The 22,668-nt window shown below is 44.5% G+C and overlaps 1 protein-coding gene across 1 annotated transcript in view; it reads right to left on the minus strand.

Annotated features, from left to right (window-relative positions):
• Nucleotides 1-22,668, minus strand: part of ALK (ALK receptor tyrosine kinase) — a 364,842-nt gene that overhangs the window by 341,756 nt on the left and 418 nt on the right. The gene's annotated exons all lie outside the window — the stretch shown is intronic.

Consider the following 22,668-nt stretch of genomic DNA (forward strand, 5'->3'; position numbering starts at 1 on the left):
CACAGAGGGGGTCTCTGACCCCGCGTCTGGGGTGACTCCTCAGCACGGAAAGGCTGCTCCCAGCTGCTGTCATCCTGGCAGTCTGGGGGGAGCCCCAAGTCTGGGGTGACCCCCACGGCCTGGAGGGGGGGACCCCCTCAACTCAGAGAGGACGGTCCCAGCTGCCTCCTCCAGGGAGCTAACACCCGGGTCCCCCTAACCGGCGATGCACCCCTCGTTTACAAACACACCAGCCCCGGGGGTGACACATTGCATCCCCCAGCCCTTTCATCCGATCCGATTTATCCCACGCTTACCTTGTGCACAACACTGTCCTAAGCGCTGGGGAGAGCCACAACCTCTGCAGGGTATCTCTAGTGCCCGACCCCGGAGCCCCTTGTTTGCCCAACTCCTTGGCATCTGGGCGGTGCCACGAGGGGAATGAGCCACGTGGCTCCAAAAATCAAGCCACGAGGGGGAGATCAGTGGGGTCCGGAGGAGCAGGAGGAGGGACCAAGAGCCATCAACGGGGACAATTGGAGGCCAAACGATGCCAACTTTCTGCTCAACCACCAATGACAGGCCCCAGAATCCCACCCACAGCACCTGGATTAATCATGGTTTGCCCCGAGGAGCATTTTCAGGGGATGGGAGCTAGGGATGGGCTTATGCAAATGAATAAGTGTGTTAAAATTATAATAATATAATAATGGTGGTATTTGTTAAGCGCTTACTATGTGCCAAGCGCTGGGATAGATGCAAGGTAATCAGGTTGTCCCACTGTGGGGCTCACAGTCATCAACCCCATTTTACAGATGAGGGAACTGAGGCACAGAAAAGTTAAGTGACTTGCCCAAGGTCACACAGCTGACAAGTGGTGGAGCGGGATTAGAACCCACGACCTCTGGCTCCCCAGCCCGTGCTCTTTCCACTGAGCGACGCTGCTTCTCTATGTTAGCAGCCCACGCTGAAAGCACCTGAAAGGGTGGAATTTAAGGTGTCTGACCTCTTCTCTCTGTGTTTGCTCCTCCCCCCACCCCACAGCACTTAGGTATATATGTATATATCTATAATTCTATTTATTTATATTGATACCTGTTTACTTGTTTTGCTGTCTGTCTCCTCTGTAAAATGTAAGCCCATTGTGGGCAGGGATTGTCTCTCTTTATTAATAATAATAATGATAATAATGGAATTTGTTAAGCACCTACTATGTGCCAAGCACTGTTCTAAGCCCTGGGGTAGATACAAGGTAATCAGGTTGTCCCATGTGGGGCTCACAGTCATAATCCCCATTTTACAGATGAGGCAACTGAGGCACAGAGAAGTTAAGTGACATTCCCAAACTCACAGAGCTGACAAGTGGCAGAGGTAGGATTCAAACCCATGACCTCTGACTCTCAAGCCCATGCTCTTTCCACTAAGCCACACTGCTTCCCTGGATTATTCCTTGGATTGTAAAATCCAAGGGTGACAATAAGCATTGGGGCACTTACAAGCTGATCAGTTGGACACAGCCTGTGCCCCATGTGGGGCTCACAGTCTTAGTCCCCATTTTACAGATGAGGTAACTGAGGCACAGAGAAATGAAGTGACTCGCCCAAAATCAGAGCAGCAGCATGGCTCAGTGGAAAGAGCACGGGCTTGGGAGTCAGAGGTCATGGGTTCAAATCCTGACTCTGCCTATTGCCAGCTGTGTGACTTGGGCAAGTCACTTAACTTCTCTGTTTCTCAGTTACCTCATCTGTAAAATGGGGATTAAGACTATGAGCCCCCTATAGGGCAACCTGATCACCTTATAACCTCCCCAGTGCTTAGAACAGTGCTTTGCACATAGTAAGCACTTAATAAATGCCATTATTATTATTATTATTATTTTATTAAAATTGCACAGTTGACAAGTAGCAGACTTGGGATTAAAATGCACCATCACTGATTTCCCAAGCCCATGCTCTTACCACTAAGCCATGCTGCTGAACTGTACTTTCCAAGCACTTAGTACAGAGCTCTGCACACAGTAAGCACTCAAATATGATTGATTAAAGATTCTTAGACATGTTGAAGTTGAAGTGCCAGTGGGCCTTAACAATAATAATCATAATTATGGTTTTTTAAGTGTTTACTATGTGCCGAGCACTATACTAAGTTCTGGGGTGGATACAAGCAAAGTGGGTTGGACTCAGTCCCTGTCCCACGTGGGGCTCACAGTCTCAATCCCCATTTTATAGATGAGGTAAATGAGGCACAGAGAAATGAAGTGACTTGCCCAAGGTCGAACAGCAGAAAAGTGGCTGATCTGGGATTAAAACCCACGACATTCTGATTCCAAGGCCCATGCTCCATCCAAGTGGAGATGTCCTGGAGGCTTGAAAAGATGGTTCTAAAGAGACCATCAGAACCCCAGCGCTCTCAATCTTCAGTGCCAGCAGTGAAGTGGCTTGGCGTAGTGGATAGAGCATGGGCCTGAGTCAGAAGGTCATGAGTTCTAATCCTGCCTCCACCACTTGTCTGCTGTGTGGTCTTGGGCAAGTCACTTCACTTCTCTGGGCCTCAGTTACCCCATCTGTAAAATGGGGATTAAGACTGTGAGCCTCAAGAGGAACAGGGACTGTGTCCAACCTGATTTGCTTGTATCCACCCCAGGGCTTAGTACACTGTTTGGCACAAGGTAAGCACTTAACCAATGCTATAATTATTATTATTATTAAGCCTACTTTTTACCAGTACTTGTTTAGTGCTTAGAACAGTGCTTTGCACATAGTAAGTGTTTAAATACCATCATTATTTTGCACCAGGCACTGTACTAAGCACTGGGGTAGATCCAAGCTAATCATTCAGTTTATTTAATCATATTTATTGAGCACTTACTGTGTGCAGAGCATTCATTCATTCAATCATATTTATTGAGCGCTTACTGTGTGCAGAGCACTGTACTAAGCACTTGGAAAGTACAATTCGGCAACAAATAGAGACGGTCCCTACCCAACAACGGGCTTACAGTCTAGAATCAGGTTGGATACAGTCCCTGTCCCACATGGTGTTCACCGTCCTAATCCCCATTTTTCAGGTGAGGTAATTGAGGCCCAGAGAGGTTAAATGACTTGCTCAAGGTCAAACAGCAGACAGTGGCAGAGCCAGGATTAGAACCCAAGTCCTTCTGTCTCCCAGGCCCGTGCTCTATTCAGTAGACGATGCTGCTGCGGTGCCAGCAGTGAGGCCTACTTGTTTAAAGTGACTTATCCAGGGGGACAAGGTACGACTGCTTAAAGGTCATGGCACCTGGAACTCAGTGAGGCAGAAGCAAAGAAAAGGAAACTCTTCTCTGGGAGATGGGTGACGGGTCCCAGTCAGTACCTGGCACATTTAAAGAAGCTTATTAAGTGGTACCCTGGGGAAAGACTACATTTCCTGGAGGTTCAGTCAAGTTTTACACATGTCTGTGTAGATGGGTACTTGCACAGTTTCATCTTTTTGCGCATTGCCTTGAGAAGGCCCAAGGTAGGAGTCCCTTATTAAAAAATAAAATGCATTAATAGCCAGCCTGGGGACTCCATGCTATTCTAATGGGCAACCAACCAGAAAGAGCCAGATCAGTCAGGCGAAAACAAACCACATGTCTGAATGATGCTGCAAATTTTCTGTGCTCAGAAGATTTGGAAACAACTACACTGGATGCTGGAGACGAGGCAGAGAGAATGTGATTCTTTTACTAACCCCCCCTTCCCTACTAGCCATAAAGTTAACACAGAATAAACCCTGGATGTCTGCATCAAATAGCGCCCATTAAAGACAAGAAACTGTAGGTATCGATAAACAGACTTCACCTAGGTTACTGCTTTTTCCAGGTTTCAAAAACACGTAATTCAGGGGATGATTATTGGATTTTATTTTTTAAATTTGGGGAAATGCCAGTTTAAATTTTCAAAAATTCTGGCTTGAATTTAGGTTTGGTTTTTACTATTTGCAAATAAAAACATCCACCCAGTGTTTCTTCATTACTATTACTACTTGGGGGCATTTGCAATTGCTATGAATGGCTACAAAAGGGCCTGCCATCCCAGGAATCTGGCAGCACACCCAGCAATATTAAGGCAATTTATTGTATCGGACTCCAGCAACAATCCTAAACTTAACGATGTCCATATATTGGTTTTGAAGTGAAAACTGTATATTGGTGTTGGAAGAATTATGATACTCACAAGAGATAAATAAAAACTGCCCAAGCAAACGGCAAGCTACTCCAGGAAGCACTGGCTTTTTTAGTGGGGAGAGGGAAAAGTCCTCAGAAGAAAAATGTATGTTTAGGATGCATGTAAAAATGATCAATCCCCCCTAATATCACATTGCAAAATTCACGTCACTTCTCTTATTGGTGATGGAGATACTGACAACTCACCACCCAAATACAAGGCATCAATTGACCAACCAAGGCAACATATGGGGAAGCATACAGGGAAGCAGCGTGGCTCAGTGGAAAGAGCACAGGCTTTGGAGTCAGAGGTCATGGGTTCAAATCCTGGCTCCGCCACATGTCTGCTGTGCGACCTTGGGCAAGTCACTTAACTTCTCTGAGCCTCAGTTACCTCATCTGTAAAATGGGGATTAAGACTGTGAGCCCCATGTGGGACAACCTGATCACCTTGTATCCACCAGCGCTTAGAACAGTGCTTTGCACATAGTAAGCACTTAATAAATGCCATTATTATTATTATTATATGGAGGAATTAGTAAATCTACTTAAGGACAGTTTGATAGTGAAAATGTTAAAAGAATATTAACCAAAAGATTTCAGAGTTACATTCTTTTAGGGTTCTGGGGATGTTTTATCCTGGCTTTTAAAAATTCTGTGGGAATGGAAATTTGATTGGATCAGGCAAAACCTTTAATTTCCATGCCCCAACTTAAATACAGCAGATGAAGAAAGAGTATGTTGAATAATTCTTCCCCGTGATGTATTTCCTATAGATTGTAAGCTCATTATGGGCAGGGAACATGTCAACCAAATTCTGTTGTATTGTTCTCTCCCAAGTGCTTAGTACAGTGTTCCGCATACAGTGAATGCTTAATAAATACCACTGATTGATATATGGGAAAGTCTCCCATCACAGACTTTTGCCTAGTTGAAGGGGAGAGTGAGTCATCTATCTCTGAAAGCCTCAGAACTGCATGGCATGGCAGAAAAACCAGGGGTACACATGAATACTAGTATACCAACTTCACTAGTACACTCCACTATGCCCGCTTGGATTCTTGTGCACTAGTCATGGCACAAACCCAGAGGATGACTGAGCCACCCCTCAGAGCATGTGAAGCGAAGCCAGGGCTGGCTTCTCCTCCCATACAACTAGGCTAGTTGGCTAGTTGTGATTGCATGGCTCTTCTGCATACCTGTTCACTCATCTACAATTAGAGCGAATCCGCCTCACTCCTTTCCAATGGCACCTTTCTCTGAAGAGAGCAAAAGAAGCAGTGTGGTCAGGTCACTTCTCTTATTGGTGATGGAGATACTGACAACTCACCACCCAAATGCAAGGCATCAATTGACCAACCAAGGCAACGGATGGAGGAATTAGTAAATCTACTTAAGGACAGTCTGATAGTGAAAATGTTAAAAGAATATTAACCAAAAGATTTCAGAGTTACATTTTTTTAGGGTTCTGGGGATGTCACACTGGTCACACTGACTCTTGGCTCCATACAGCTTGTCAGCTGTGTGAGCCTGAACAAGTCACTTAACTTCTCTGTGCCTCAGTTATTTCATCGGTATAATGGGGGTTAAGGATGTAAGCTTTATGTGGGACAAGGCTATCTTGTATCTAACCCAGCACTTAGTACAGTGGCTGGCACATACTAAATACCAGAATAAAATGATCTCTTGGGCACACGCTGGGTCTGAATGGTGGAGTTTACCATCAGGGGTACCCAATGGGCAGCTTTTCAATGCTCTCAATATGTGTTGGCACAAAGGCCTTAACTCTGCCAACCTCTGGCTTCTGACAGCATTTGCCACATTGATTCTATATCCCCTGAAATGCCTCCTAAGTGCTGGCCATGTTTCACCATACGGCAGGGTCAAGATTAGCCCTGCCTAGTAGAGCAGAAACTAGCTTTTTGTTTTTATTGTGCTTTTTGAACATCCACTTTCTCAGAAGACCAAGAGCAGGGTACTTGCACATTTAAGCTGCTGTTGGGAGTTCTTCAACAATTAAATAGACACTAAATGTCACGGTAGTCCTCCAAGATCCAATTTTCATATTCAAGAAACTATCAGGCTATCTAGTAGAGCCAAAACCTTTGCATTCATTTGGCAGACAGGAATTTAAAGCCACACTGTATCAAGTGGGACTTGGTTCAAATGAGCAGCCCTGTGCCACAGACAACTCTGAGGAAAGAGACAGCTTCAGGGAAACTATTTCTCTCATATTAGCATTAGTCCTGTTAACCTCTCACCCCAAAGCAGTTAGAAAGGCAGTGTGGCTTAGTGGATAGAGCACAAGCCTGGGAGTCGGAGGACCTGGGTTCCAATTCTGGCTCTTCCCCTTATCTACTGTGTGATCTCGGGCAAATTACAACTTCTCTGTGCCTCAATTACCTCATCTGTAAAATGGGGATGAAGACTGTGACGCCCTATGTGAAACAAGGATTCTATCCGACCCGATTATCTTGTATACCATTATCATCAACTGTATTTATTGAGCGCTTACTATGTGCAGAGCACTGTATTAAGCACTTGGGAAGTACAAATTGGCAACATATAGAGACAGTCCCTACCCAACAGTGGGCTCACAGTCTAATATGTATATACCTCAGCACTTGATACAGTGTCTGGTACATAGTAAATGCTTAGCAAATACCACAATTATTATTATTAGAACTCCTCTCTCTCAAGAATAAGGGCTGAAAAAGGGACATTGAAATCAACCCACCAATCAATAAATAGTATTTACTGGGTACTTACTCCTTACGGAATACTTTACCAAGTACTTGGGAGAGTACAATTAAGTGGATATTATTCCTATACTCAGGGTACTTACAATCTACCTGGGGAGCCATACACAAAAATACATTAGGCTAGGAGAAGCAACAAAGAAATGTGCGCCAATGCTTTGCGGTGAAATTGACTTTTCTTGTGGGGAAGTAAAAGCAAGACTAAAGTAATAACTGTATTTATTGAGCATTTACTGGATGCCGAGCTCTGTACTAAGCACTTCGGAGAGTATAATAATTGGTAGATATGTTCCCTGCCCACAAGGAGCTCACAGTCTAGACATGGAGATGGACATTAATATAAAAAAAATTATGAATATGGATATCAGTGCTGTGGGCCTGAGGGTGGGGTGAATAAACCAAGGTGAAGTTGATGATCAAGCTAACAGTGACCATTTCAGGGTCTGCTTCCCAGTAGCCCAATAAGTGGTGTTTACTGAGATATACCAGCTCTCATCCCAACTACTACATAACCTCTCATTGTCTCCCCTGAAAAATGATAAAAGACTTCCTCCTTCCCGTTTTACAGATGGCAAAACCAAGGTTCGCTGCTTCGACCCTGGCAGGTCAGCAGAGGAGATGGCAGAACCGAGGACACTTTCCATTGATTATTCTGCTGCTCCTACCTTTCCGTCAGATCCAGGTCCCAAAGAGGAACTGATCCCATTAGTTGCCTTCGAAATGAATCCACCAGGTGCCACTCACATCTGGCCATTTCCTTCTTAAAAGTAACTAATAAACCTGACACTCCTCCACTCCCTCCAGCGGCCTCCATTTGATAGGGAACAGCGAACATTCATTTCACTGTCCCTCAGTCTGCATCTGGGACCTAATCACCCAAATTCACAACAGCTGCTTTGCTTGCTTAAAATCAGGCTGCGAGGGGAAGACCCAGAATTCCTGCATCAATCATGTGTAAGCACAACCTTGCAAGAGAGCTTGGGGAAAGAAAAGGAGCATCAGAAAACCCTCTTCTCTTTCCCCACTCAGCTCCGGCCGCCAGAGAGTGACACATTAGGGAGATCGGCTGCATTGCTCTCCTCGAAACTTGAAATATTTAGGCACAAAAGCTTTCATTCATAGAGGAGAAAACGATGTTCCCCTCAGAGGTGTGTGTTTAATGCTAGCTCTGTACTGACAGTGGGAAATGAAGGTGCTGAATCTAATCGGGGGAAATCTTGCTGCCTCTCTCAGTTCATTTCTGCAGCTCAGGGCAGTGTTCGGATGTGAATGGTCTCACCACTCTGGACTAAAAAAGTGACTGGCAAACCTAAATCTAGGGTAGATCCTTAGAAAATGAAATACCATGGTGGGCAGGAGGTGAAGAAAAGCTCTGAATATGTTTTCTGGTCTTCCAGACTGAGAGTGTGGAAGGTACATTTCCTCCAAGAAGGCTTCCCTGGCTAAGTCCTCCTTTCCTCTTCTCCCTCTCCCTTCTGCATCGCCCTGACTTGTTCCCTTCATCCATCCCCCCTTTCCCAGACCTACAGCACTAATGTACATATCTGCAATTTATTTATTTATATTAGTGTCTGTCTCCTCCTCTAGACTCTTTGTGGGCAGGGTATATGTCTGTTTATTGTTATATTGTAATCTCCCAACCACCAAGTACAGTACTCTGCACACAGTAAGCACTCAATAAATACAATTGAATGAAAGAATGAATGAATGATAACAGAAACCAGGTTTGGAGCCGCACTGTCATGTAACAAGTATTCCTCAAACACACAGAGGGAGCCTAGCACATCACATATCACTTGACGGTTTGTCATATTGCTTTTGCTCTCTCTGGCTTTTGTTAAAATGAGGAGTCTTGTGTTTTCCCTCTTTCTTCTCCAAAGGGATGAATGGGCTACAGTTGTCACATTTGTGAAATTCCTTGACATGTACATTTTAACACTTTTTGACACTCTCAATCTGTAACTTATTTTAATCCCTGTCTCCCCATTTTAAGATGTAAGCTTCTTGTGGTCAGAAATTTTGTCTACTAACTGTAGTGTATTTTTCCCAATCAATGGTATTTATTTAGCATTTACTATGTGCAAAGCACCTTTTTTTTAATGATATTTGTTAAGCACTTACTCTGTGTCAAACACTGTTCTAAGCACCGGGGTAGATACAAGATAATCAGGTTGGACACAGTCCCTGTTCCACATGGGGCTCGTAATCTAAGTAGAAAGGAAAATAAGTATTAAATCCTCATTTTACAGTTGAGGAAGCAGGCACAGAGGAAGTGAAATGAATTGCCCAAGGTCACACAGCAGGTAAATTGCAGAACCAGGATTAGAACCCAGGTCCTCTGACTCCCTGTTCTCTTTACCCTGGGCCACATTGCTTCCGATTTTTGAGAGAGTTCCCCTGACCACACAGATCTGGTTGTCTGGAGGCTTCCCAAATGCTTAGTACGGGACTTTGCACATAGTAAATGCTCATAAACCCCACTGATTGATTGATTATCGACTGGTCATCTTCCCTACTGCCCCCATGCTATTGTGACTGGCTGTCTATGGCATTTGGCAGTCATGACCTCAATATCCAGACAAGAGAAGCAGTGTGGTCTAGTATATAGGCCACAAGCTTGGAAGTCAGAAGGACCTGGTTTATAATCCCAGCTCTATCACTCATCTGCTGTGTGACCTTGGGCAAGTCACTTCTCTTCTCTGGGCTTCCGTTACATCATCTGCAAAATGGAATTCAGACTGTGAGCCCCATGTGGGACATAGGCTTCGTCCAACCTGATTAACTTGTATCCACCCCAGTGCTTAGTTCAGTGACTGGCGCACAGTAAGTGCTTAACAAATACCATTATTATTATTATCATTATTATCCAGACAGGAACCATTTCAGTTCCGTAAGTCTTCTTCCCCAAGGAAACAACTTGTGTGAAGTCTTAGTCCAAGAGAGGGATGGCCTCCTTTTGATATTGAGCTGTTTTGGATTCAGGACAAAAAGCAACCATGCAATATGGTAAAGCCTCCATGGCGACATCAATTATTTATGAAAGCAACAGTTCACCTAGGGAGAGACAGCCGGCTCAACCATAAAAGAGGTTCTTAAAGCTTCTCCTCTTTGGAAGCTAGGCTAAATGGTGAGCTTCTCAGCCATGTGAACAGGCTCTTTAAGGGAATGCACAGTTTTAAAGACCTTCAGGGAACATACAATTCTCCCTGTAGAGGTGAGGAGGGAACATTTGAAGTGTTCATCCCACAGCCCCACTACATGCCAAGTAACGAAGTAGGCCACATCAACAAAAGTTTTGGTCTAGAGGAGACAGGAGCCCAGAGTCTTGTCACTACCTGACATAGGCCCGCTTACCCATTCTTGCTGGCACAGCACTGCCTTCTGCTCTGTCTGTACCATGGCATCCTGTCTTCTAATGGGGTCCCCCAAAACCTGAGCCAGAATGAGGTGTGAAAACAGCAGCAGCCCAGAACCAGCAGCTAAACTGCAATAGCCATGCCCCATTAGAATGCAAGCTCCTTGAGGGCAAGGGCATACTTTTTGCTTCTATTGTATGTAATAATAACAATGATATGTGTTAAGCACTTACTATGTGTCAAGCACTGTTCCAAACATTGGGGTAGAAAAAAGATATCAGGTTGGGCACAGTCCCTGTCGCACATGGGGCTCACAGTCTTAATCTCTATTTGACAGATAAGTGAGACCCAGAGACGTTAAGTAACTTGTCCAAGGTCACACAACAGACAAGTGGCAGAGGCGGAATTAGAACCCACATCCTCCGACTCCCAGGCCTGTGCTCTTTCCGTTAGGCTACCCTGCTTTCCCAAGCACCACAGCCCGGGATTCTCACGTAGCAGACACTGAATAAATCTTGTGGAAATGAGCTGACCCTGAACAATGGAGAAGGCTCTGTCCATTGTTTTGAAGCAAGATTGTGTTTAATCAATGATGGGCACCTCAGGTTTCTGGATCAGTAGCCGGACCCTCCTATTCAGGAAGAGAAAGTGTCCCATCATGGCGACATGAAGTCTTTCTAGACTGCCCTTTAAGTTGGTTTAAACTTTCATTGTGAACATTGGAAAATCTCTGCTCGTAACATGAAAGTCTTCAATTTTTTTTTTCCTTCGGATTGTGTAAGCAAAAAGTCATCAGAAACACGACAACTTCATCCTTCATCCTCCCAAACCCCAAGTAAAGAGCTAAGATTCTCCCCCGACCCATTTTTGGCAAATAATTTTTTAATCTACTCTAAAGCCCAGCTCCTTACTTTTTTAATGGTATTTGTTAAGTGATTACTGGGTGCCAGGCAAGGTACTAAGTGCTGGGGTAGATATAAGTTAATAAGGTTGGACACAGTCCCTGCCCCTCAAAGGGCTCACAGTCTTAATCCCCACTTTACAGATGAGGTAACTGAGGCCCAGATAAGCAAAGTGACATGTCCAAGGTCACACAGCAGACAAGTGGTGGAGTCCTCTGACTCCTAGGCCTGTGCTCTATTCACTAGGCCTATAAACTCGTCGTGGGCAGGGAATGTCTGTTACACTGTTATAGTATGCTCTCCTAAGTGTTTGGTACAATGCTTTGGATGCAGTAAGTGCTCAATGAATATGATTGACTAACTGACTAGGCCATGCTGCTTCTCTGTTTCCCTTGTGCAAATGAAAACCATACATTTGAAGATCGCGAGTGCATTGCCCCTACTCCACCTGAGCCATCTCTTTTCTTTAATTTCTTTATCTTTCCACTGGGAGGTTAAAGATTATGGGTTTATGCCTGCCCCTGTCTCAAAACCAAAGCCTCAGTAGAAAACTAAAAAGAAGAGGCAGAGAGTCTCCAGTTGAAGAATCTCCCCAGTCCTGGTCTGATGGGCTATCTGGTTGCCCTCTCTAAACTGTAATCTTGTTGTGGGCAGGGAGCCTGTCTGTTAATTCTCTTGCATCGTACTCTCCTGAATGCTTAGTACAGTGCTCGGCGCATAGTAACCACTCAATAACTACCACTCACTTCTTGATTCAGAGGGAAGCGGGGCAATTAGCGGGGCCACAAAGAGCCCAGCAGCAACAGGGCTTCGCTCCCTCCTGAGGCCACTCTTGCTTTGTTTTCTAAGTACCCTGTGAATCCCTGCTTCTCAAGCTAATCAATAAATCGCAATTATTGAGCTCTTGCTGTGTGAAGAGCACTGTACTGAGAGCTTGGGAGAGTACAATCTAATGGAGTAGCATTAAAGAGTATAGGAGTCGGGGAAAGTTACCCAACTGAATCATATCCATGGATACAATCCTAAAAGTGGTAGCATCATCTCTGAAGCAACAAAGCTATTATTACCCATCTCTCCCATATCTCAATTACACAATATTAACAATTATAGTATTTGTTAAATACTTAACTCTGAGCCGGGCACTGTACTAGGCGCTGGGGTGGATACAAGCAGATCGGGTTGGACACAGTTCCTGTACCATGTGGGGCTCACAGTCTCTATCGCCATTTTACAGATGAGGTCACTGAGGCCCAGTGAAGTCACTTGCCCAAGGTCACACAGCAGACAAGTGGCATAACCAGGATTAGAACCCATGACCTTCTTACTCCCAGGCCCGTGCTCTATTCACTACGCCATGCTACTTCCCACAAACACATCACCTACAGCAAAATCTTTCTAGACTGCCCTTTAAGTTGGTTTAAACTTTCATTGTGAACGTTGGAAAATCTCTGCTCATAACATGAAAGTCTTCGATTTTTTTTTCCTTCGGATTGTGTAAGCAAAAAGTCATCAGAAACACGACAACTTCGTCCTTCATTTTTGCGATTGAGATGTATTGTTGGTGTTATTTTCCAGGAGTGGCTGAAGAGATTGATGTGTGACTGGCGGTACCCCCTGCCCTAATTGCATCAAGGTTCCATCCTTAGTGTAAACACTGCAGCGGTTGTGCAAGAGGACTTCGTTGCTGATAGCCTTGTCTCTGAGTTTAGCCCACCCTTTCTGAAACCTCAGCAATTCTGGAAATATTTTCACCAGCCCCACCCCTTGCACAGGGAGTGGGTTCACAAGGAGTGAAATGAGTATAATGATGGCATTTGTTAAGTGCTTACTATGTGCGAAGCACGGTTCTAAGCGCTGGGGGACGATACAAGATGATCAAGTTGTCACACTTGGGGCTCCCAGTCTTCATCCCCATTTTACAGATGAGGTAACTGAGGCTCAGAAAAGTTAAGTGACTTGCCCAAGGTCACATAGCAGACATGTGGCAGAGCCGGGATTAGAACCCATGACCTCTGACTCCCAAGCCTCTGGTCTTGCCACTGAGCTACGCTGCTTCTCATGAATGACACCGAATGAAATGAATGTCAAATGAAAGACACCAGCCTCCTCTGTTCTTTTTCTCATATCTCATTACTACTTGCCCAAAGCCTGGGGTTCAAAACAGAGCTTCAGGAAGCTTAATTAGATTGCACTTGAAGGCCTTCCTTTTTCTATGGCCTTCTGTGTGTATACCCCACAAGTACTGGGGTGGATACAAGTTAATCAGCTTGGGCACAGTCCATATCCCATGTGTGGCTTAAGCCCCATTTTACAGATGAGGTAACTGAGGCCCACAGAAGTGAAGTGACTTGCCCAAGTACACACAGCAGCCAAGTGGCAGAGCCAGGGTTGGAATCCAGACACTTCTGACTCTCAGGCCAATGCTCTATCTATTAATCCAGGCTGCTTCTCTCAATTCCTGAGTTCACTAACTCTCCTACACTTCATTTATTCATTCATTCATTCAACTGTATTTACTGTGTGCACAGCACTGTACTAAGCACTTGGGAAGTACAAGTTGGCAACATATAGAGACGATCCCTACCCAACAACGGGCTCACAGTCTAGAAATGGTCTAGAAATTGTGTTTACTGAGCACTTACTATGTGCAAAGCACTATACTAAGCACTTGGGAGAGTACAATATACCAATAAACAGACACACTACCTGCCCACAGAGAGCTGGGCTGGCCCTCAGCAGAAGCTTGTCCAGGTGAACACAAAGCATCAGCCCCTTGGTCCAAAGCATCATGATTTGCCACATAATGTAGGGGAGTCAGTGAACTCAGAAATTCAGTATCCCCAGTATCCAGTTGGTCCAGAAGAGAAACGATTTCCATCAGCTTTTTTTTTTTTTGCCCTTGCATTGTCCTGCACGAATCCCTGGAGCTGGGGCCCCTTAAAGGTGGAAAAGGTTTCCTCCCTGACTATTTTGATCTTACAAGGAAATAGCATGCTTGTCAGCATGCCAAGGAAACAGGGTCATGGGTGCTGGAGAAATACATAAATCAGGACAAAGATGTAAAGCAACCTGGCCATTGCCTCTTAGTTCTGCATCGATGGCAGAAAAAGCAATCCTAGGGCTACAATCACTAGAACACTCTCTTTCAAAGAGGCCCTCCTGCGAATTTCAGAAGGTTACACAGGATGAATGAAGTCCGCCAGTAAGCACAGATGCCTTTTGCGCAGGCAGAGTGAAAGGTGTGGAAAGACCGGTTGAACCGAGCTTGGAGATTTGAAGAGGGTAAACCTCAAGGAGGAAGACGGATTGCCTCTCTGTGAACAAAGGAAGGATGAATGGAGAGAGAGGAAAGAATAAAGGAAATGGAAGAGAGAACTTGTTTCCAGAAATGTTCACCATCTTTGGCAAAGGTAGAGAGAAATTTGGGATCAAGGCCTGGACTAGCGAGTCAGAGACCCCAAAAGAAGAGCCAAGCACATGACTATAAGCTCCCTGTGGGTAGGGAATTGTGTCTACCAGCTCTCTTGTTCTCTATTGTACTCTCTCAAGTGCTTAATACAGTTTTCTAGATTATAAGCTCATCCAACTGTTTTATTATACCCTACCAATCACTTAGAATAGTGTTATGCATAAAGTAAGTGCTCAAGAAATACCACTGATTGATTGATTGAGCATGGCGTAGTGGATAGAGCACAGGAGCAGAAGGTCATGGGTTCTAATTCCTGCTCTGCCACTTGTCTGCTGTGTGACCTTGGATAAGTCACTTCATTTCACTGGGCCTCAGTTACCTCATCTATAAAATGGAGATTGAGACCGTGAGCCCCACGTGGGACAGGGACTGTGTCCAACCTGATCTGCTTGTATCCACCCCAGTGCTTATTACAGTGCCTGGCACATAGTTAAGCACTTAACAAATACCATAATTATTAATTATTATTAGAGTCAAGAGACCAGTGGCTCTGCCAGAGTGACTCAGTAGCAAGAGTGAGAAGAGAATTAATTCATTCTTTCAATCATATTTATTGAGAGCTTACTATGTGCAGAGCACTGTATTAAGCATTTGGGAGAGTCCAGCTCTGGACTGGATTTCCCGATCCACTATCAGGACAGCAGAGAAATTGTCAGGCAATCTCTAGCTGGAGATCAAGAGAGGCTCCTGTGCTTGGAACATAATATATTCTTACCAAATGCCACTCTTATTATTCACAATAGACACCCCAGGCAAGTCCTGGAAACATGAGCACTTGGGATATTAAAAACAAGGAGGCAGGGTTTTCTTAAGTGGTACATGGCAGGGAATTATCTTGAGCCGGCCCTTGGGAGTTGTATTGGTGGTCTTTCTGGACTTTAATTTCCATAACCGCATGAAGGAGCTGAGCACTGGGAACTTTTCTTTCTCTCAGGAGTGCAACAGAGTCATTTCATCTCAAGGATATCAACTGAGCCAGGCCACTCAGTTGCGATACCCTTCTCACTCGAAATAGCTGCAAGAAGCTCAATAATGGTAATGGTCCTTCCTCTTTCAGAGGCCTGTGGGGAGGGACCACAGAGTAATTTACACATATTAATTAAACCTCCTGTGATGGGGCAGCTGGTAGGAGCAGAGTAGCGTCAGCCCCTGAAGAATTGGAAAGGCCGCCCAGCCCATCTCCCTTTGCCAGGTTTCAAAGGGCAGGAGGAAAAGTAATTAGGGATGGCAACATCTTGCATGCAGCCAGCATTTAAGAAACATAATCTCGATATGAGCCCTCCGCTCCCATTGAGTCATTCCTTGGGAGCAATCATTATGGCCTTCATTTTCTCCAATGGCCTGCGGCTGGTGTCACCCTTCCGGAAGTGACTACATGGCTTCAAGCAAACTTATTTCTGTTTTTCGGTGCTTTGGCATCCCCACACATAGTATTACCCAACATCACGGGAGTGTTAGTCTAACTAAAATTTTTGCTACACCCGTTGTCTCCACATGAGAGCCTCCATGTGAGACGGGGCCTGTATCTGACATGATTACCCTGTAATAATAATGATGATGGTATTTGTTAAGTGCTTACTATGTGCAAAGCACTGTTCTAAGCACTGTATTGGCCCCAATATTCTGGACAGCGTTTGGCTCATAGGAAATGCTTAATCAATCCATGGTATTTATTTAATAGTATTTTTTGAGCTCTTATTTGTGCTAGACACTGTACTAAGCATGGGGTAGATAAAAAATAATCGTTGGACACTTTTCATGTCCCACATGGAGCTCAGTCTTAATCCCCATTTATTGCATAGGGTATGTAGAGCACAGTACCAAGTGCTTGGCAAAGCACAGTATAACAGAGTTGATAGACGTGATCCTTGCCCACAGGAAGCTTACAGCTTAACAAATACAGGCTTAATGATACAATGATGATGATGATAGTAATAGTGACAATAATAAGTGTTGGGAAATATTTCTATAAGCGAAAGCCAAGCTAGTCTCCCTGTCTCCACATGAGGAAGGATCCCCTTCAAAGCCTTACTGAAGGCACATCTCCAAGAGGCTTTCTCTAAGCCCCCCTTACCTTTTCTTCAACTCCCTTCTGCATCACTGTGACTTGCTCCCTTTATTCACCCTCCCTCCCAGTATTTACATCCATATTTGTAATTTATTTATATTAACATCTGTCTCCTAGACTGTAAGCTTGTTGTTGGCAGGGAATGTATCTGTTCTATTACACTCCCCCAAGTGCTTAGTACAGTGCTCTGCATACAGTAAGCAGTCAAAAAATAACAATTGACTGACTGACAAACCGGATCAGGGAAGGGAGCAGAGGATGGTTGTCAGATGTGTTTACCTTAGTGGGAAGGGGAGAATGGATTTCATTAAGAGCTTAACAAGGGAGAATAACTCATTAAACAATTGTCTGACCATGCATGAACGCACTGAGGAAACTGAAGCCCAAGGGGGCATGCGTTATCACTGGGGTGGTGAGCCAGCAGGGTCTAGAATAGGACTCAGAAATCCCTCTTTTAGCAGATCATCCAATGTCATTAGCATTACATCTTTCATTTGTTTATTCAATTGTATTTATTGAGCTCTTACTATGTGCAAAGCATTGTACTAAGCATGTGGGAGAGTACAATATAACAACAAACAGACACATTCCCGACCACAACAAGCTCACAGTCTAGAAGGGGAGACAGACATTAATATCAATAAATAAATTACAGTTATATACAGTAATGAAAGATACTGAGAGCTACAACGGCACTTTACAAGTTTCCCTGCTTGTCATTCCTCACATCAGCCCTAACTCAGAGGTGGGTAGAGGCTATTCCCATTACTCAGGGGGACAAAGTGAAGTTCCAAGGTATTGAGTGATGCACCCAGGGCCTCAGAGGCAGTCCCCAGATTTGATTAGCATTCCACAATCTCCAACCTCGGTCGAAAGTACACGTGGATTTGGATGAAAGCCATCCATGCTGCCGCACCTGCTATCTTCATTGACAAGAAATAGCTGTCTGGCCTTGACCATCCTACTGTAAGGTGAGAGCCCAGCTAGCTCAAGGTGACCCCTTCTCCCTATCCTCTGATTCCCAAGCCTGTACTCTTGCAAATAGGCCTTACTGCTTCCCATGTATTCGCCCAAGCACCTAGTCCAGCATTCTGCACAGTCAGTGCTCAATAAATACCACTGATTGATTGGTTCCTGTTTAGAGCAGGGGGAGAAATGGACAGAAACAGGTGAGCATGACTCAGATGGGTAGGAGCTTCCAGCTAAGGGAATAATAATGATGGTATTTGTTAAGCGCTTACTATGTGTAAAGCACTGTTCTAAGCGCTGGGGAGGTTACAAGGTGATCAGGTTGTCCCACAGGGGGCTCACAGTTTTAATCCCCATTTTACAGATGAGGTAACTGAGGCACAGAGAAGTTAAGTGACTTGCCCAAAGTCACACAGCTGACAGTTGGCAGAGCCGGGATTTGAACTTCAAAGCCCGGGGTCTTTCCACTGAGCCAATCTGGAAATCTACCAGCTCTGACTAGAAGTGTAACAAGGAGCCGGGAGCGACTTCCTAACCCTGCTGCCTTTCCAGAAGCCTGCGGCGATGATTTGTGCCAGGCATATTAATGGGTCATTTTAGAAAAATGATCACAGCTTCTGCTTGCCAGAGTCATTGGCGCCAATTCATCAGAAGGCTCAGGGCTTTTCCAGTTGTCCTGTTTGGTTTTGTGGGGGTTTTTTAATATTTAATTCACTCAGCCTTTTCAATAAAAAAAAATTGATCCATTAACGGGACGAGAAAGAAAGAGTAATTAAGGAGACTAATTTTTCCTCCTCTTCAACAATGCCAGTCACTAAATTAGTTGGGTCCCCATGGGCCTAAACACAAACAGAGGTTTAATACAAGTTTTAGTTAATACCAGAAGCCCGGATGGTGCTCCAGGGTTGCGGATCAGGATTAAATAATTAATAATGATAATAATAATGGTATTTGTTAAGGACTTACTGCTGCTACTACTACTATTTGTTAAACACTTACTAGGTGTTAAGCACTGTGTGAGGTTCTGGAGGAATGGAATATATGTGGCTCTGATACAGATCCTGCCCCATCAGGGCCTCATAGTAGAAGGGAAGAGAGGTAAATAATTCCCATATTAGAAAGAAACTGAGGCACAGGCGACTTGCCCAAGGTCGCATGACAGACAAGTGGCAGAGCAGGGAGTAGAAGCAACAGGGCCTAGTGGATAGAGCATAGGCTTTGCAGTCAGAAAACCTGGCTTCTAAGCATTCATTCATTCATTCCTATTTATTGAGTGCTTACTGTGTGCAACGCACTGTACTAAGTGCTTGGGAGAGTACGCTATAACAACAGACACAGTCCTGCCCACAATGAGCTCACAGTCTAGAGGGACAGATATTAATATAAATAAATAGGTAAATAAATACATTACAGATTTATTCAGATGTTACAGATATATAATATATATATAATCCCGGATCTTCCCCTTTTTGCTGTGTGACCTTAGGCAAGTCACTTAACTTCTCTATGCCTCAGTTTCCTCAACTATAAAAATGGGGTTTCAATACCTGTCCTCCCTCCCTCAGACTGTGAGCCCCATGTGGGACATGGACTGAGTCCCATCTAAGTAACTTGTATCTAACTCAGTGCTTAGAATAGTACTCATTACATAGTAAGTGCTTAACAAACACTATTACTATATTATTATCATTATTATTGTTCGCTAGCCACGCCCTCACCCCCAACTCCCAGGCCTGCGGTCTTTCCACCAGATCACACTGCTTCTCTTCAGAAAGAGAGCCATCTCCCTTCCCAAGCATCAGGTTGGAGATTGGGAGGAAGATGCAATTTCCAGTGCCTATACAGTCCAAGTCAGGACTATCAACCTTTCTCGATTAGAAGAATCGCTCATGTCCCCAAGGGACAGAACACTGTAGGAAGGGCTGGGAAAGACTTGGGGAGATTGTAATATAGGGGGAGACCAAGAGTGACCATTGATAATATTCCTATCACTCATTTGATTTCTCTTGGGATTGTCCCAAATTGAAAAAAGGCACCCTGGACCCTGCAAGAAGGTTGGTGTGGTAGACTGCATGTGCTGGGCTCCAGGCTAAACCCGGGACTCCCTCCTCTGTGGAGGATTCCCTCCACATGGTCTTTTCTTTCCCCTTTTACTATCCAAAGAGTAAATAAGACATCAGAGAAGCAGTGTGTACTGTCACAAAGAGCCCAGGCCCAGGATCTGACACTTGCTTTCTGTGTGATCACTTAATTTCTCTGTGCCTCAGTTTACCCATCTGTAAAATGGGATGAAGCACCTGTTCTTCCTTCCCCTTTGATTGTGAACCCCATGTGCACCAGGGACTGTGTACTACCTGATGATCATGAATTCACCCAGTACTTAGTACATTGTTTGACAAAGATGGATGTAATAATGACAATAATAATCTCCCACCCAGGACATCCCTGTTAAGGGAAACAGTTGTATGGAAGTAGGAAAGATCAGGGGTTGATCCATTTCCGCCTCTCTGGACTACTAAACAACCAAAATTCCACCATGCCTCATATTCAAGTCAGGGCTCTGTGTCTTTGGCGGGGAGTCTACCTTTCTCCACCTTTTCTTGGGGGAATTTACATCTTTCAGCCAGATAGCCAGGCCCAGAGCTTTGGCCAAGTCAGCTGAGGGATCCCCAAGCCTAGGCAGCAAATACTAAAGGCCCAGTGGAAACTTTGGGAGATCTCCATCAAAAAGATGGGGCGCTCCGCTTGTGGGGGGTGAAATTAACAGGCCTCTGTCGCTCAGGCGAGGAGACAGGCAAAAGCTGGAATCCAATACCAACTGCCGTGGGAGAGGATAGATAGCATGCAACAAAGAAGGCCCGGACATAAATTTGAAGAAATATGGGGTGTCTTCAAAAAGGTAGGTCAAACTTTTTCCTCAAGCAGATAATTATAGGCTGGGGGTGAGTAAATCTTATTAGCCTTCTCTCCACCTCATCTCTTCCCATAAAACAAAGGTGGGGAAGCGCACACCTATCCTGGTGAGAAGGGAGGCATCTGTCTGAAACAGGACAGAGCTGGCTGACTGGCCACCCCCGGGTTTGATACTGGTGGTTTGTTTTATTGCTAGTTACTACTGCCCTCCACTCTGCAGGACCCAAGATACAGCTCTGTTTGGTGCCCAGCCATGTGTCTGCAGAAGGAAATGTTACACGGAAGGCATTGCTGAAAGTGAAAAATATTTCTGACCAGAACACTGTCAGCAGGGAAGAGCAGGTTTAGAGAGAGAGAGCCAGAGAACAGAGGCTTCTGGATGTCTCTGGGCACCTACAGTCGTCATTCCCTTCCTCCTGTCCTTTCCTCTAGTGTGGTCTAATGAATAGAGCGTGGGTCTGAGAGTCAGAAGTCCTGGGTTCTAATCCCAGCTCTGCCATTCGCCTGCTGTGTGACCTTGGTCAAGTCCCTTAACTTCTCTGTGCCTCAATTTCTTCACTTGTAAAATGGGAATTCCAGATTCTTTTTCTCTTCATCTTAGACTGTGAGCCCTATGAGGGCCTGGGACTATTTCTGACTGATTATCTTGTAACTACCCTAGCACTTAGTATAGTTCCTGGTTAAATAAATACCACTTTTTTTGAAATGCCACTACTACTGCTGGAAATGGTTGTTCTGGGTCTTTTCCTCTGTCATGGGTTCTAATCCTGGCTCTGCCACTTTTCTGTGTGGGTTTGGGCAAATCACTTCATTTCTCTGTGCCTCAGTTACCTCATCTGTAGAATGGGGATTGAGACGTGGGACAGGAACTGTGTCCAACCTGATGTGCTTAGATCCTCCCCAGCACTTAGTATAGTGCCTGACACATAGTAAGCACTTAAATAGCACAATTATTATTATTATTATTATTATTATATCAGAGCCCAATGCCACTGACTTCCTTGGGCATGATGGCAGGGGAGCTGACTTTGAGTTCAGCCTGATGCATAATGTATTTCAGATTTTGACACCAAACCTTCCATATGAAAGGGAATCATTTTAGCAGCAGTGACTAAAGGTGCCCCTGCATCTTTATAACATGCACCATGTAAAAAATTCACTCAGAGCTGAAATTCTTTAAACTCTGTCCAAGTGTGAAGCTTTCAAATGAACCAAGTTATTAACTGTCATTAAAATGTCTTTTCCAGCTTGGGAAAGATGTCCACTTGTAATCTAGAAAGGCTCAAATGCAGGAGTCTGTGGAATGGAAACCCACCAGTTTCATCTGCAAATGGCTCTGGGAAAAACAGCCTGTTCTAGAGAAACAGTTTATCCTAGTAGAAAGATCTGGGTTCCAATCCTCGATCCACCTCATGCCTGCTCTGTGACCTTGGGTGAATCATTTAACTTCTGTGACTTTTCCTCATCTGTAAAAAAGGAGATTAAATTAGCGGTTCTGCCTCTCCATTAAACTGGGAGCCCCTTGTGGGACAGGGACTATGTCTCATCTGATTTTATCTACCCCAGTTCTTTCATTCATTCAATCATATTTATTGAGCACTTACTGTGTACTGAGCACTGTACTAAGCACTTGGGAAGTACAAGTCGGTAACATATGGCATCTAATACATACTGAACAAATACCACCAATATTATTTCTATTTTTATCATCGCTTCTTCCTTCCTCCTACAAATACCATCTCATCCTTCTCCTCATCTTCATCCTCATGACCATGCATGGTACTTGAATGGATTAAGGCAGGTTGCAGGGAAACCAGCAAAAAAGCAGAGTCAGTGGCCCAGGTGGAATGTGATAAGAGCTTGAACTAGTATTGTGGAGAAAATTGGGTGGATTCTAGAAATATTGTTGAGGAAGAACAGGCAGCATTTGATGTAAAATTCGATGGGGGGGATGTTAGACCCCAGAGCGAAGGAGGCATCATGAGAGTGGTGGGGTAGCTCATTATAGGCAGGGAATGTGACTGTTTTATTGTTATATTGTACCCTATTAACTGCTTAATATGG

This window comes from Tachyglossus aculeatus, chromosome 9, assembly GCF_015852505.1.
Source record: "Tachyglossus aculeatus isolate mTacAcu1 chromosome 9, mTacAcu1.pri, whole genome shotgun sequence".
In the NCBI taxonomy this organism is placed as follows: Eukaryota; Metazoa; Chordata; class Mammalia; order Monotremata; family Tachyglossidae; genus Tachyglossus; species Tachyglossus aculeatus.